Here is a 17231-nt window from a genome sequence, read left to right as displayed (position 1 = left end):
TGCTTGTCTCTGAATATATGTTATACTCCATAAAAGTTTATGTAAAATAAACTTATGAATATGTAGAGCACAAGTATTTATGAAACAGCTGTGCTACCCACGAACAGTACTTTGCAGCAGTAAGAAATAAAGTCAGATATTAAAATATTAGCTCTAGGGCTTCCCTGGTGGCGCAGTGGTTGCGCGTCCGCCTGCCCATGCAGGGGAACCGGGTTCGCGCCCCGGTCTGGGAGGATCCCACATGCCGCGGAGCGGCTGGGCCCGTGAGCCATGGCCGCTGAGCCTGCGCGTCCGGAGCCTGTGCTCCGCAACGGGAGGGGCCACAGCAGAGAGAGGCCCGCATACCACAAAAAAAAAAAAAAAAAAAAAAAAAGCAATTAAATATTTAATAAATAAGCAACCTTGATGCCTAAATGTTTATAATACAATCCTATTCCCAGTGCCATGTTCCCTCCACCCTAAAACTGGGACAGAACACTTTTTAAAATCTTCCCTCATGCTAATCTAATACATTTTTATATTAATACAAAGAAGGCTATATTAGGGTAACAGAATGCAAACGTCATATCCTTTTTATGAGAGAAAATACTAATCTGAAAAGAATTTTAACACCAAAGCTCTCCCTCTCGACTTTACCTTGACCACACTCAGATCTTCACCACCCTTCCATCTACCAAAAGTTCACTCTTCTCTGCCATTTATTTAGTGGAAATATTTTTAAAGTAATGAACTACCCTAGAAAGGTAGTTATGAGGATTGAAACAAAAAGAGCAGATATATGAAGTCTTCAGCACTGTGCTTATGCACTAAATGACTAAACAGTATTAAAAAATCCCAAATAGTGAGTCTTACAGGTCAAGGGCTATTTCCAATTCATCACTGTAAACACAGAACCCAGCATTTAACAGTTGGTCAATTTATGGAGTAAATGAGTGATATGAGCTCAAAACAAAAAGAATAAAATAAAAACAAGGCAAAAGTGGGAAAAAGGGAAATATCAAGAAGTTCAAAGGAAGGTCTTATTTTTATATCAGGGTAAATGACAAGATTTTAAATCTCAAATGAAGCAACAGAATCAGGTACATATTAAAACCTTTAAAATAAATAAAAACTGCCTCAGCATTACTTTTCCTCCATATACTTCAAAATGAAGAAGTCAGATGTCTTAACTAAAATTTAAAAATGGTTCTTTAATATTGAAATCCTTTAAAAATATTTCTGAATGAATTTCTTATGAGTTTGACAGGAATCATAAGTATATAACAGGTTATTTTTAAGACATCTATCATAGCACATCAATATTCTGACTAAATATGTCATAACAGAAATGAAAGGAAAGCGGATTTCAGTTGAACCTTTATACAGTGGTATTATTTTTATGAATTTAGATATCAAAATCATCAAGACTGCAATCTTACATTAGACTTAAAAGACAAATTAATAAGATACTTTAATCTCCATCGTGTGCACAAAACACCAATGAACCATTAGATAAGGTTCTAATGGTTCCCTTTTTCCCTTCCTTTTAAGCACATCGTCTACTTGTATATCTTAGATCAGAAATAGCATCACTGTTTTAATTAACCGACATTTACACAAAGCAACTTATGTGGAAAGCACTATTCTAAATGTAAATATAACTCATTTGGTTCTTGTAACAACTCTTACAAGGGAGGTACAGTTATCCTTTCCATTTTACAGATGAGAACACTGAGGCAGAGATGCTAAGTAACTTACCTAAAGTCACAAAGCTACTAAAAAGCAGACTGGATGCACTCTATTAACCTCTATGCTATACTGCCCAGAGATCTCTGAAGTTAAGCAAAACTAAATTTATCCTGACTTCACTTGATGTTGGGAGGTTAGTTATTTTGAAGACCTTGGGTGATAACCATAAAATGAAGCAGCACTAATGGCACAGTTAATAAATTCTAAGATACCCATTTATTTTTCATATTTTAACATATCTAAAATTGATGGCATTTTACAATTTTAACTGACAGTGCTGTCTCTCTGTGGAGTACATAAACCAGTGGTGCATCTGGTAATTGCAGGCAAGTACTATTCAAACACTTATGGTATGACCCTCATGGGTTAGTGATAAGAAGTAAATGAGATAAAATATCTAAAGTACTTGACAACTCTGGTACAAATGCTTTAAAAAAGGGCATTTTTTCCCTTTAAACCAAAATGATCTATGAGGAAATTCCATTTACACTGTAGTAAGTTGTCAGTTTCTCAGGCCCATGTTCAACTAAACCTGGTTATATTCTACTAGGGAAAAATAACTGGTTTCATTATACAATTTGATGAACAAATAAAGGACTTAGGCTGGAGAGAAGGCAGGCAGACAAAACAACAGTGAAAATGAGACACCTGAGAAAATAAAAATTATCAACAGTGAAGCATGACTCAAGATACCTCCCAAGTACCACTTGATTCAAGCCAGTTCTCAAATGCCACTGATACAATGCTCAAATGAAAAAGTATCTTCACTTTTTAAAAAATACACTTTGAATGCAAACAACTAAATATGCTTGGTGTGTGCCCATGCCCTACTTGAGCTTTTCTAACAAAACTGGACATATTGAACTTAACCACCATGTTAAATAACTGGTTAACAAAGGTTTAAACTGATCCTAAGAGTGGCCACCAAAAAAATTTAATTAAATAAAATTCAATTCATTTAAACATTCCTGTGTCAATAATTGCCTTGGTAATTTCAGGATGACTTAATTAATATTCAATTTTTTTTGTTTGTTTGTTTGCCTTTGTCTTATTGGATGAAAACTACCTTTCAGAGTAATTTCCCACTAAAACACCAAAAATTGCACCCAAATTACAGCAACGAAAAAACCACCTTGAGCACGCTTTACCTTAAAAATCACTTAATTTTGATGGGGCAGAAGAGAGGGGATTAAAATGCATTTTCACAAGGAAAAACTGTGAAATTTGCTTCAGAAAACATACCCAAACAGGAAACAACAGTATCTTCTTTTAACATATCTCAAATAATATTTTAAAAGCCTCATACTACTTTTCAGTTACACTACAACCTTTGAGACCTTGCATTACCTAATATCAGAGTAAAACCTCTTTCTTTTGTATTTATTACTAATTATTTTTATTACTATATTACTTTCCTCCAAGTGTATAAACAACATACCCCAACCAAAGTCTGAGGTAATGCAATTTTATATTTGTAGGTCAAATTTTTTAAAGACTGCTATTTTTTATGTATGTAAAGTTTTGTCTGTTTCACAGAGTTATATAATTCAGATTTTAATGCTAATAATTATTCTGTCCTTTAGAACATGTAGGCAAGTCTGAAGAACATCAGAAGAATTCTACTTATGCATATAAACAAAAGGCCTGGGAAAGTATACCTATAAGAACCATAATATATGAAAAATATATAGTTGTCATACAAGAATTTATTAAGATTTTTTTAAAAACCAGGAAGAAGACAAGAGCAAAAGCCAGTAGGAACTAATAAAAACAAAATTTTTAAGTTACAACTTTCTTAATATAAAATATAAGGAAGACTGTGTTAGATCAGAATAATACAATGATGTTTTTACAAAAACTCAAGAAGGTATTTCAGAAGCAAAAAAAAATTTTTTTAATTATTTATTTATTTATTTATTTATTTTTGGCTGCGTTGGGTCTTTATTTCTGTGCGAGAGCTTTCTCTAGTTGTGGCAAGCAGGGGCCACTCTTCATCGCGTTGCGTGGGCCTCTCACTATCTTGGCCTCTCTTGTTGCGGAGCACAGGCTCCAGACGCGCAGGCTCAGTAGTTGTGGCTCACGGGCCTAGTTGCTCCGTGGCATGTGGGACCTTCCCAGACCAGGGGTCGAACCCGTGTCCCCTGCATTAGCAGGCAGATTCTCAACCACTGCGCCACCAGGGAAGCCCCAGAAGCAAAAATTTTGATTGACCCTATCTTCCTGTTATTTTAAAGCAGATGTCTTCTAGAACCTTTATTTACTGTGTTTTTTAAAATCCATTTTAACATCATTTACCCTTCTAATACACTATTTTCTTGTCAATTAAGGTTTTGCCAACTACAGTATTCTTCATAAAGTAATTCCTGAAGATGAACTGTGTTCTACTATGATGTAAGACTTAAGTCTAGGGACATTTAGACAACTATCTAAAATAGCATTTAAGGTATCAGGGGAGTGTTATTATACCACTGAGCCCAAAAGCACCATCACTGACCATATAACTGATATTTAGCAGTAAACTCTTAGCAATCCTTACCAAGGCTTTAATTTTAATTCTCTAAATCTGAGAAAAAGTTGTATGTATAAAATTTCTACCATTCAGAAAAAAAAATAATTAAAGCATAACCAAAATATTTACATTCTGCTATTACTTAATGATTCCATAAGTATAGATATAATAAATAAAATATAAAGCTAACCAGCAAAAACAGAACACCACCTTGGACAATAACAAAGAAAATCTTTAAATCTTGAAGACAGTCCGAAGATATCTCCATGTTTGGTGACTAAATGGGTAGTGATGACATTAATCAAAACAGCAAACTTGCATGCTTTCAAATTAAACTCCTCTACCATTGCATTGCCCTTTCCATCTCTCCACTTGTCCTTCGGAAACACTCTGCCCAACACTCTACTTTCCTTAGAAAGCCTTCCTTAAGGCTCCTCTTCTGTGCTTACAAGGCAACCTGAATAAACTGCTATGACAGCACTAATCACACTAAACAATATTTAATTGTCTATTGCCCCTGGACTCTGAGGTCTGATTGCATTCCTAAAAGTCTAATAGTTACTGCCTGATAAACAGTATTTAAAAAACATATTCTATTTGAGTATGTTCTGAATGAATGAGTTGTAGAGTCTGAGATGCTTATAGAATACCCAGATGGTGATAAATAGAAACATGGGTCTGAGCTCAGAAAGGAAGACATGGTTCATGTTACAGATAAAATTCTACCCTAAATTTAGAATTGTTGCTTTGGCAGATTAAAACAAAAATCATCAAATAGTTTATGGATGGACTGACGACTGAGACATAAAATTTTCTCCCTGTCACTAAATGCAATGTGTACTCCTTAGTACAACTTAATTGATTTCTCAGCTTCAATCAACATAGCAGATTAGCCATGCCCTCCTTTTTCAGTCTATTGCCTTGACATCAGTGACGCTAAGGAAATTTTCCTCCAACCTCTGGCTATATCTTCTCAGTCTCCTTTGCTCCATTTCTTTTCCTCAATATTAAATGTTGAAGAATCATAGGGGACCACGTCCCTTTATCTTCTCTCTATATACTCTCTCCTTAGACAATCTCATCTCCCACCTTCCATACTAAAACATCCATTATCAGCTATGTACTGATTATTCCCAACTGAATTATGATCAATACTCCCCCCGTCTCCATAAACTAACAAAAAACTGCTCCTCCCCCAATATTCCCCTAGGTTAAGCACAAGAACCACTAACCCTGGAAATCGGCCTTCTCCTCTCCCTAGACCCTCAAATCAAATCCATCACCAAATCCTAAATTTTACTTCCCAAATATTTGTCAAATCCAGCTGCTTTATCTCTATCACCACCAGTCTGGACTGAGATTCTATCATCTCTTGCCTAAATGACTATTATATGTGAATTCAATTCTACTCAAAGTGTGAGCTGTGGACCAATACCGACCCATGAACTACTGTTGCTGGTGTGAGACAAGGTAAATACAGAAACTGAGAGGCAGCATTTAGAAATTTTTATAGCAATTTGACAGACACTGCCACAACATCCATTTTACTGTGTATTACTAAAGAACCAGCACAAACTAGAAAGTAAAACAAAACAAAACATGTCCTTCGCCACAGATAAGTTTGAGGAGCCCTGGCCTAACTCGTCTCCTTGCTTTTACACTTGCCTCTCCAATCTGTCCTCCACAGAGCAGCCAAGTGATGTTTTTAAAACAAAAATTTAAGTAACTAACTCAGCTGTTTAACATTCTCCAGTGGCTTCCCACTGCTCTTAGGATTAAGTACAAAGAGCTTAGCAATAATTGACCATTGTGATCTGCTCCTGTCTCATTTCATATCACCCAGCCTCATGTGCTAAGGTCCAGTCTCCACAGGACTTTTCAGTCCTAGAAAGTTGAAATCGCCAGCATCGCTTGGGTAACTCCAGTTCATCCTTCAGACTTTGGCCTGAAAGTCATTTCTTCAGACAAACATTCTCTGATACATTAGTGAGCTTTTGTTGTTTACAATAATTTTCCTTTGTGGCAGTTATCCTAACTGTAATTATTATTTTTGTAATAATTTGCTTAGTTTCTCTATTCCCCAACAGAGTTTTGCCATCATGAATACAGGTACACTCTTTCCATAACGTGTGTCACCACAGCCTAGCAAGTGCCTGGCACAGATCAGATGTTCAATAAACTTTTGCTAAGTGAATAAATCTAAGTCAGGAAACAAAATGGTGACCAGGACCACCGAAATGCAAATGCCTGCGATATCTAGTCATATATAAGACTTGGGATACATCTGTAAACCAGGTGTTTTACAAAGTTAAATTTTCTTTACTCCCTTAAACAATCTAAAAGACAGGGAAATCTCACTGTTAAGATTTAAAAAAAAAAAGATTTTTCAGAAAGGTGAAGAATCTTGTCTAAAGTAACCAACAAAAAATTGGAAGGCTGGAAGGTCTGAGAGACAACAAAGGGTAACAGTCTCTACAACCATACTGTCTGGCTCCATTGCTTACTTAGCTGTGTGATTTTGTGGAAGTTAAGTAATCTGATTCTCAGGTTCCTCATTTGTAAAATGGAGATATAATAAAGCCTTCTTCAATGGATTGTTGAGAGGTTTAAACAAGTTAATATATATAAATCATTTGAAAGAGTGGCTGGCATAGTGCTTTATAAGTATTAGCGATTATCATTGTTTTTAACATTACCAGTGCTCTTATAAGATAATTTTATCTTCTTACTTCCTTATTGTCTGCCAGTGCCACACTGATATAAATTACAAAAAAAAAGCAGAGTCTGTGTTATTATTCTCTGGTGGAGCTTTTCTCAAAGACTTAAACCCTACAGAAACTGAGTTAAGTGACTATTTCCTCAGTTCTCTCTCTCAAGGATGGGACATAGGACCATTTTAGGTGCACAGGGGAGTAGTTATTACATACCCTGGATACTTTAGAGCATTAGGGCTTGATATTTACTGGAATCCCAGTTGGGAAGGGCTGCTCTTGTGTATCCCCAATGCCTGGCATGAAGTAGGTGCTCATTAAATATTTTTGTAAAGAATCAATATTTACAAAACCAAAGGAATAGTGCTCAGCACAGGGCAGATACTAATTATCAATTTTATTCCACCCCTTCAAAGTTTCTACAAACTTTAAAAGTATGATTCTATGGGAGTCATTTTTCTTGAACTTGGGGCAGTCTGTATTATTCAAAGCCAAATGCAGAATACAGACAGTAGGAAAGCCAAGGAATAGAAACCAATGTTGGCAAGAACTATGAAAATAGTAAGAGGTGAAAGATAAGTAGAATTTGGATATGCAGGGGAAAGAGCAAAGGTTATTCTAGGCCAGGGAATAGCATAGCAAAGGCAGCGTTACCCAAAGTTTAATGAACATTCCATTGGTGACACAAAAAAAAGATTTTAAGCTATACACAGGCAAACAACTTTATTTTGATAGTTCCATATGCACACATTTTTACGTGTAATTGGGACAGCAAATTGTGATTTCAAACTTTTTACTACTTATAACAACATTGAGTTAACGGTCCCTATTTGGATGTTTTTTGTGAGTTGTTTAAAAAATGTATCAAGAAAATAATAATGCACAGGAGGTAAGCAAATATGACAGAAATTGTCAGGGTTTTCAAGAGTAAACTTTTGGACACATCAAGGCATGGTCATGTTAATAAAACATAACATGTTAGTAAGAGAAAAGCCACCAGTCTTCGGAATGAAGCCAAAGCTCTATCCTGAGTAGCAATTCAACATAAAGAACAGGTAGGTGTGAAGTATCCAACCAGGTTTGAGTATTTAATTGTAGTACTAAAATTCTCATCAGTAAAATCCTCATTTTTCCCTATTATAAATCTGCTACATAATTCAACTTCAGTTATTCTCAAAACAAAGATAAAAATTTAAAATTTCCAAACAGGTACCTAAAAATGGGACTGCGTGTAGCCTGGTAACTTACCTGAAAATAGGGAGCTAAAACTGTACTTTTCACACCAGAAGGAACTAATTTATACAGTAACAAAATGTGAATCATAGCTACCTCAAAAAAGGTGTTAAATAAAAAAGAGCAAAAAGACAGTTTTCCATTCCCCCCTTCCTCTCTCAAAATTATCCTACCAATAGCCAAACCAAGTCAAGCTAAGAGATGATGATAAAGAACATTTAGTGAACTCTTACCAGGCACTGTTGTATTTTACCTGCATTAAGTTATGCAATTATCACCACCATCTTATGAAGTACATCACTAACCCCATTCTACAGCTGTAAGAATACTGAGGCACAGAGAGATTAAATAACTTGCCCAAAGCCAGACCTGGTCGACAGAAAGGCAGGGATTTAGATCCTGGCAGTTCAGCTACAGAGTCTGAGCTCTTAACCACTAGGACCATTTCTCTCAAGAATAATAGAATGATAATTTGAAATATTCCACCTTTCCCATTATGGCAGGAGAGATGTAATTTTCCAAGGTATGAACCTTTTATTCTTAAGTTTCCAGTCTAAGAAACAGGAGGTTCAGCTATATGGAAAAACTGGGAAGATGAGCACTATAATAAAACAATCTAGGCCCAGGAGTATTCAAATACAGACAAATCATCAGAAGCCTCAAAAGTATGGCTGAATGGCACTATTCACAGAGAAAGATGCCAAAAGTTGGGCTAAGCGGAAGGTGAATCCTATTTCTACTGGATCTACTGCTTTGAGAGAGAAAATCCCACCCATCTCCTCCCCTTTCTGTGATTCAGTACACAAATGCATCTATTCAAGAAGAACTGTAAGGGGAAAAGACAGCAGAAGGGAGCAGAAAGGGGTAAGTCAGGACTTGTACCCTGAACTGCAGAGTGAGCTTGATGTACCTGAGGAGAGAGAACGGATGAGAGGGCAATGTGTGCCGGGAGGTAGGCAGGTTGAGGGCATGACCACTGGGGTGGAGGCACCGAGTGGCCTGGCTGGAGAGCTGAGAATTCAACCTAAAATGGGCTAATGGGCACAGTTTCAGGCGTATACGTTTGGGTTTGAGATAAGGAGGGATGGACGTGAACGCGGGGGTGGCGTGCAGTTTCTCGCTTTGGGCAGTACTCAAGGTGGGAAGAAGGGACAAGGTATCAAGGTGCGAGCGAGGAGGTCTAAAGGTACAAAGGGGGTAGAATGGAAAAGAAAAAAGGCGCAAGGCTTGTGGAGGAAAGTCGGGGGGATCCTGGTAGACGGAAGCTGGGAGATCAATGGGGGAGGGGTAATTCCCAGGGGAAGTAGAGACGCGCGAGGTTAGGGAGGTCAGGGGGGCGGAGGTGGGGCTGAAGGGCTGGGGCGGAAGGCACGCCTCAGGAGCCGGGGTCCCGGGCCGAGAGCGATGGGGGCGCCGAAATGGGGGAGGAGGAGGTCGCTGGGTTTTAGTGCAGGTGAGTCCCGGGAAAGAGGGGGCAGCCAGCGGCCAAGGCTGCAGCCGGGACCCCGGAGAGGGAGGGGCACCTACCCGGACGTGCGGGGCGGCGGCGGGCAGCCCCGGCGGCGGCTCCTCTCCGGCTGAGGCGGCTGAGGTGATGGCGGCGAGTCCCTGTGGCGGCCGCCTCCGCCGAACCGCATCCCTCCTCCCCGGCCCGCCCTCCTTCCCTATCTCCCGCTCCTAAACTTCTTCCCCGGGATAAACAAACCCGCCGCCAGGGGCGGCCGTCTCCGCCGCTCCCGCCCCCGCGCAGGGTTCCCCCCCCTCCCGCCCCGGGCCCGTCTGGGCTGCGGCTTCGGAGTTGCGACTCCAGCCCCCAGCCCGCGAGGGCGCGTGCGCGCGGCGGCGTCTGCTCGCAAGGCCTTTCCTCCCTCCCTCCCTCCGGCGCTGGGCACTTCCGGGCTGGGCCGGATCAGCCGCCGGGGGTTGAGTGTAGCCGCCGCCGTCTGCGCCGGGCCCTGGGCTCCCAGCCCGGTGGGCTCCGCATCCCGGGCCGAACCTTGCCTGGTGGGGACGCCCCCCCCTCTGCCCACTCCGCCTCCTCGGCCCAGCGTCAAACTTTCCTTAACTAAAAAGCCCACTGAATAGTTCCTCCTAACTGGTCTGATTGATTACGTCGGGTGAGAGGCGACTGCCGTTTCTGTGCACGGTTTCTTTAGGGCTGGACCAGGCTAGAAAGCCAAGGTACAACTTGTACCGAGCTCCTGTTGCGAGCCAAGAGCCATATGAACTGCCCAAACAAAACAGCAGTATACAGTCTCCAAAGAGGATAAAGATAAAGACAGCAGTGTGGTAGACAAAATGAAGTGCCACGGTGGAGCAGTTTTCGGTTGGAGATGAACCTGAAATGTCAGGCTTAGGAGGGGAGGGGTCTGCCGAGGGGCGGCTGAGGATGCTGGTGAAGCACAGAGGAGCAGGCTCCCGAGACTGGACGTTGGTGGTAAATAGGGCTATATCTAAGCAGATGTCTTAAAAGATGAGGGGACTGCCTCACGGAGTTCAGAGAAAGGTGACCAGGATACTACATTGGCAATCTTATTCACGTGTTTTAACACAGAAAAACGTGCGTGGAATACAAGCAACTCCAGCCAGATTTTCAAGAAGGAGATAGGATCCGCATAATCAAAGTTGCCTTAGGCCAAGAATTAAGAAAACAGAAGTGGAAGTGAGCATTGATGTGTTGGGGCCTGTGGGGAGAGGAAATTATTTGCAGAATTTCTCGTTCTCCAAACATGAACAAAAACCAGTTAGTATTAGTTGCTGTACTCATTGTGGGTCTGTGTTAACTTTATGATATGTGACAGAAAGGGTGAAAATTACATGTAATTTTTGCCCAGGCCTTTTATCTATGTCAACCCCTTAGCACTAATGCCCTTTCTTTTGCTAATCAACCATTATTAGGCACTAATGAATGTAATAGGCTCAAGGAATCAAACTGCAATAAATCCTTCAAGTAGATTTCCAATTGGGAGTTAAGAAATGAGTGGTACTTGGTGACTCTTGATACTTGACTGAGTTCTAGTTGGAGAGTGGTTCAATAAACTTCCACCACAAGGATGTCAGACCGCTCGTCAAGGTATTATCAGAGTCTTTCCCCTAGGCTTGATCTCTTTGCAGTATTAGGATATATCATTCTTTTCCTTGAAGTATTTGGTGACTTTATCCACTGATAAAATAATAGTAAATAGTAAGAGTAAATATGGCTTGTAAATAATGCTAACAAAAATGTGATCGTTTGGCAAAGTAAAAGATGGCTCTATGGTCAATAAACCTGGATTAAAGCTTGGTGCTATATTATCAATCCCCTAAAGAACTTCCTTTCTTGATTTGATTTCCTACTTGCTGGATACCTGTTGGAAAACTAGATTATTAAAATAGGTTTTAGTTGGGAATTCCCTGGCAGTCCAGTGATTAGGACACTGCAGGGGGCGCGGGTTTGATCCCTGGTCGGGGAACTAACATCCCGCGTGCCATGTGGCCAAAAAAAAAAAAAAAAAAAGAAAAAATAGGTTTTAGTTTATTGCAGCCATAAGTGACTCTTATAAATAGAGAAATAGTAACAGTTTTATCACTGATGTAGAGCATAGTGTGCTTCCACTCATATTTGCATTGCTAAGGCATTAGCCATTATGACCATCCAACTCCTTAGATGCCAAGAAACTTTATGATACTCATTTTGCTGCTCATTGTCAGTTTTCTGTAGGAAACCATTCAGATTCCTCAATGGACATGGCTGACTTGGAAGCTCTACTTATTGTAGATAATAGGTCAGCAGCTAGTAAAGATCAGAAGAGCCATTTATTCTCTGACCTTAATGCATGCAGATGAGGACCAGATTTTGAATCTTCTTGACTCAACCCTATGAGGCTCTGTCTGAGGAGCTATCCAAGCACTCCACTTTGATATTTTAGTGACTGCAGCATCTTATTCCTCTTTTCTAAATTAAACATCACAGTTCCTTCCATTTCATGGCACAACGGACTTGTGGCCTTGCATGCCACTACCCTGTTTTGTATTACCATTTTTCCAATTCTAACTGTCAAAACCTAAAACATATGGTGGCAAACAATGAACAAATCCATTATTATCTTCTGTTTAGAGAGCAAAAAAAGGTAATAATGTGCTTGTTAGCAAACACTGTATTCTTCATGAATCCTAAGTGGTGTGCTCTCTGAGCTTCCCTGAACATTTTGCTCATACCCCTACCCTTGTTAATGTGGTCCACCAAGCTCTTCTCTCATAGTGAGCTGGCTTCCCCATATTTTTCTAACTATTATCTCTTCCTATCTTAAATTTTCTTCAAGGGAACCAAACTCACGTCTTACTTCCCACAAGCTAACACTTGTGATCAGACACTTAACATTTAGTTTTTGGAATTTAGGTGGAAAGAAAAGAACAACTCATTTGTTAATTTTTCATTGTTATAAATATTAGGCCTTTTATTTGGAAGAAAACACTAAAACCCTTGTTGAATAACCTGTAAATTACGTGTAAATTACATGTAATTTCATTTTCTGTTCCCTTGTCTCCATTTCTTCTATCTCTGGCTTTTCATCTTGCATATGAATTCCTACTTTTGTAGTACTTTTGCATTATATAATATTCACTTTTTAAGGATCTAAAAACTTCAGAACACTAGCATTATACCTACAACTCTTGTGTAGTGATGCCTATAGCAAAAAAAAAGGGCCAGTAAACTTGATGTACTTATCACTCAAAAACCATTCTCAGAAAACTGAGAACAGGACCTGCCCAGAACTCTGAGAACAGGATCTTATGTCTTTTAAGTCTTTTAAGTCTTAACCCTTATTTTCATGTCATCAGCCACATTATGTCAAATATTTCAAGTTGCTCCCTTGTTTCAGACACATTCATATATTTAATGCTTTGGTCCTTTGCATAATCTGTCAGGTCTGCTATAGGAGGGAGGACTTTTGTTGTTTTTCTATCACCACGTGAAGAGTAAAGGTTGAGTTGCAGCAGTTCACTAGTTGGCATACTGTTACATTTTCTAGACGTTTAATTAAATATTAAATTTAACCAAGTCTGAAACACTTTGAGGCCCTTAAACCATCAGCAATCCTAGATTCTGGATCAATAATGCCCAGTTAATGAGAAATAGTGATACCTCTACCTACACAATGTATCGTCTTGGAAAAATCTTGGTCACCCAACTTGCAAGTCCTCTATTCACAGTGTAATAGAAGAAAAACATCAAAAATGTTCTCTTCTACAAGATTACCCAAAGCCCCTACAGCATCGCTCCAGATGTGCCCTGAGAACTCTCATCCAAGGTCACTTACGGTTGCTGGAAATATTTTTACTGTGCCAGGATCCAGGCAGTCGCTGCTGCCATGCTCTAGTAGTCCCTGATGACCTCTCCCTTCTTCAGCTTGGCCAGCTAAGTTCTCTCTCCTCTGCTGGTGCACTGGCCTTGCCCTTTCTCTGCTTCTCAGGTAACCCAAGAAGTTGCGGTTGATTCTGGACCCTGGAGACAGTCCCAGGGGAAGGCTGGAGCTCTCCACTGTGCTCTCCAGCCAGGGTCACCAGCCTCTGCAGCAGCCCCAAATGGCTCTAGAGGTACAGTAGCTCTGTCTCCTCCTCTTTTATCTCTGCTCAGTCATCACAATGTCTCCGGGTCAGGGTCTTCAGACCCCTCCCAGAGAGACACACCCTAATGCCTATCAGGGCAATTTCTGGCTAGAGGAGTTTATTTAAACATCTGTCCCTGCAACGCCCACTGCGTGGGTCCCTGCGTCTCTGGCCTTCTTCTCCCCGAAAATTGGGGTCACTTCACTCCACTTCCTTCTGACGCTGACTCAAGAAATGACAGCTGCATGGCGTTTTCTCTGGACATATTTAGGGGTCCTGCCTCCAGCGGAATCTCGGAAGGGCTTCTGTTTCCCTCAGACTAGGCACTCCTCCTCCAAGGGGAAGCATGTAGAATTGGGCCCTGCTCCCAGACCAGCAATCTAGAAGCCCTATAGGGCCCATTGGGTGAGCTGCAGCGGTGCTCCTAGGACTGTCCTGCGGCCAATCAGACGCTAGGTGAACCCGGGAGCCTTGGAACCTCCGTGCCTCAAGTGTTCCTTGACTTGCTGCTTTTCCCCTGCTCTGCAGCCTCAGAAGGACTGAGTTCTCCCACTCTCTTCCCTCCCCTTCTGCCACCTCCCTGCTTTAGAAACTAAGCCCTGCTGCCTAGCTGTTGCCAAATCTGCATCCATACCCCTACACAACACTGAATGGCCACCTGCCTCCAGATGGTTCTCTCTGCTATTCAGAGCCCTTCGCTGCCAGCCTGGCTGCCAAATTGGAAATCCTGGTATGGCCATTTCCAAAATTAGAAACCAGACCATGCTGTCTCCGGGGACACTGCGCCTTCACCTCCCAGCAGCCGGTCAAGCCCAACCTCTGCAATGGTGCCAAACACCCTCCCCCCAAGCCTTCCTCCCCGCTTCCCCACCCCGCATTTCTAGCCTAGGTGATTTGGTTTTTTTGCCTTCCCCTCCCTGCCTGTCCAACCTTCCCGAAGTTTTAGCACCCTTGACCTTCTCTGCCTGAACTATGCCAGGCTGGAGAAGGGCCAACTCAAGGGCTATATAAACCCTGGATTATATAGGCCTCTTAGAGGCCTCATCCCACATCTTGTCAAACATAGAAAAAAATGTAGCCATGTCTCACATGAAAAATACAATGTTTTGTTATGCAAAATGAAAGAGATCTAATTTTCCTTTGGAAATATTTCATAATTTCATTTTGCAGTTTTCTTTGTATTTTAGAGCCAAAACCCATTTCTTTTCCAGCTCTCAAACCATTTGATAAAACCTGGAAAAGCTTATGGGCCCTGGGCACTTGCCTGTAGTGAGAACCTGAGCCTTAAAAGGATTAAAAAAATGGCTCTGGGAGGGAGGGAGGTAAGCCCTTCCACACTTGACTCCATCTCAAGGCTTCTCCCCCCGACCTCATCATCACTGAAATCTTTCTCTTCTCCAGTTTTTAATCACTGGGCTTCTCTGTTTGATCCCTGCCTTTGGTCACTCACGTTTTACCCATGCTGCTCGCATGTGACACTCCCCTTATTCCCAATGCCGGCTGGCCAGTCTGGATTTCACAGCATCACCAGCCCCTAGATTCCCTTTCACAGCGCTCCTTCCACCACTGAGGGCTCTGGGTATTGTCTTGAAGCCCCTTCGCCCTCTGAGGCTGCAGCTTTCAAACATGGTGTTTGTTCGCTTGACCCTGTAGATATGACGGTGCTCTCAGACTGGACCTTTGTAAGTCTACAGCTCGATCCAGCTCTCTGGCGCTCCACCGGCCACCCCCTGCTGTATGAGACAGTTCCCGCCCACCCGTACTGCATTTTGGATGCTTCAGTCTTACCCTGTCTGCTAGGACTGACCAGCAAAGCCCACTTGTGTCTGAAGCAGAATAGCTATCAGAAACCACACTTTACATTTTTCCACTTAAGTACCTGCTCACATTTCTCTCTGTTTTGAGTGCCTCCTTCCCTGAAGGAGGCACTATGTACGCCTCCATTACATATGGCATCACTGCTACACTTTTCTGGAAGTTTTCCTGGTTACTCATTCTTGCAGATTGAGCTTATATATAAGAAACCAAGGGACTTCCCTAGTGGCACAGTGGATAGGACTCTGCTCCCAATGCAGGGAGCACGGGTTCGATCTCTGGTCAGGGAACTAGATCCCACATGCATGCCCCAACTAAGGAGCCCATGTGCCACAACTAAGGAGCCCGCCTGCCGCGACTAAGACCCCGTGCAACCAAATAAGCAAATAAATAAATAAATGTTTAAAAAAGAAAAGAAAAAGAAAAAGAAACCAAAATGTCCCCAGCAATTACCCCAGATTACGTCTCTTCTAAGTATTAACTGTTAATAAGCTGAAATAGCCATTAGTAGTTGGGCTTTTACTTTCCAGGATTTCTGGATTTTATACTAGTGATTCTATAATTTCAATATACTTCTTAAAATTGAATTATGCATATTATGAATTATGCACAGAGTAAACCAGTTAAGAGAGAGAGCCTGCAGCAATATATTATTGCCTCTTTAGTCGTCTTTTCTTAATATTTTTCCCCCAGAAAGAAAATTAGGCTAGCCTTTAAAAAACTGTGTTCTGCTGTAGTCTACAATTTTGAGAGGAAAAGTGATGAATGTTTTTATTTTCATGTCAAGAGCTCAGCAAGAATTTGCTTCTATTTTGAATGTGGAGCCTACTGTGTGCAAAACAGGTGTGACAAAAGCCCAGCTTCCTTTCTGAACACCTGTTAGAGCTGTTTTCTTTCTTTTGTTCTGGTTTTTATTTTTCTCAGTTGTAATCACTTAACCATAAAAAGTCTGGATATTTATACAGAATGTTGTGCTTCATTTGTCACATTCCTTTTCTGAGTTTGATTTTTATTTTACTTGTTTATTTGTTTGGGCCAGGATAGATTCAAGATATGTTTTCCTGGACTTGAAGGAAAACATGATTTAGCTCCTGGAATATTCACCTGATGCCTTGCGCTAATTAGTCGTGGTGTCCTTATTTTGGCATAAAGCCTGCAGGACATGCTATGCTTCTGAACTCGTTTGCCATCCCAGCCATCCCTTGCCCTTTCCCTTCTCTGCTCCACATCTCAGCCAGCTCCTGCAGGCTGTTTCCCAGTCCTGTGTCAGCTGGCTTCCTGCGGCTTCGGCCCATAGGAGGCACTATTGGGATCCTGGAGGGAGGGAGGAATGGAGAAGCCAGTGTATTCCCCCTCTTTTTCTGCCTTAGGCACCCTCCCCGGAAGCAACTGTGTTTTCTCCCAGGCTCCAACTCCTGCTGGACAAGCCTACCACCAAATCAGCCCTGGCAATACCTCCTCCTCCCTCAGGACTTGAGGATATGGGGAGGGGGAAGGGTAAGCTGTGCTGAAGTGAGAGAGTGGCATGGACATATATACACTACCAAATGTAAAACAGATAGCTAGTGGGAAGCAGCTGCATAGCACAGGGAGATCAGCTCGGTGCTTTGTGACCACCTAGAGGGGTGGGATAGGGAGGGTGGGAG

General features: G+C 41.4%; 1 protein-coding gene across 5 annotated transcripts in view; it reads right to left on the bottom strand.

Moving 5' to 3' along the window:
- SPOPL (speckle type BTB/POZ protein like) overlaps positions 1-9915 on the bottom strand; it is a 61172-nt gene extending 51257 nt beyond the window's left edge. For 2 of the 5 annotated variants that reach the window (XM_007102458.4, XM_007102459.4), the window contains exon 1: positions 9709-9912. The gene's annotated coding sequence lies outside the window, so the exon portion shown is untranslated. Of the gene's footprint in view, positions 1-9091; positions 9285-9708 lie in introns of those variants that run through there. The other 3 variants (XM_024122335.3, XM_007102461.4, XM_028477496.2) reach the window with 3 other exon arrangements.
- Positions 9916-17231: the final 7316 nt, after the last annotated feature.

Source organism: Physeter macrocephalus, chromosome 2, assembly GCF_002837175.3.
Source record: "Physeter macrocephalus isolate SW-GA chromosome 2, ASM283717v5, whole genome shotgun sequence".
NCBI lineage: Eukaryota > Metazoa > Chordata > Mammalia > Artiodactyla > Physeteridae > Physeter > Physeter macrocephalus.
This window is presented reverse-complemented; position numbering and strand designations above follow the sequence as displayed.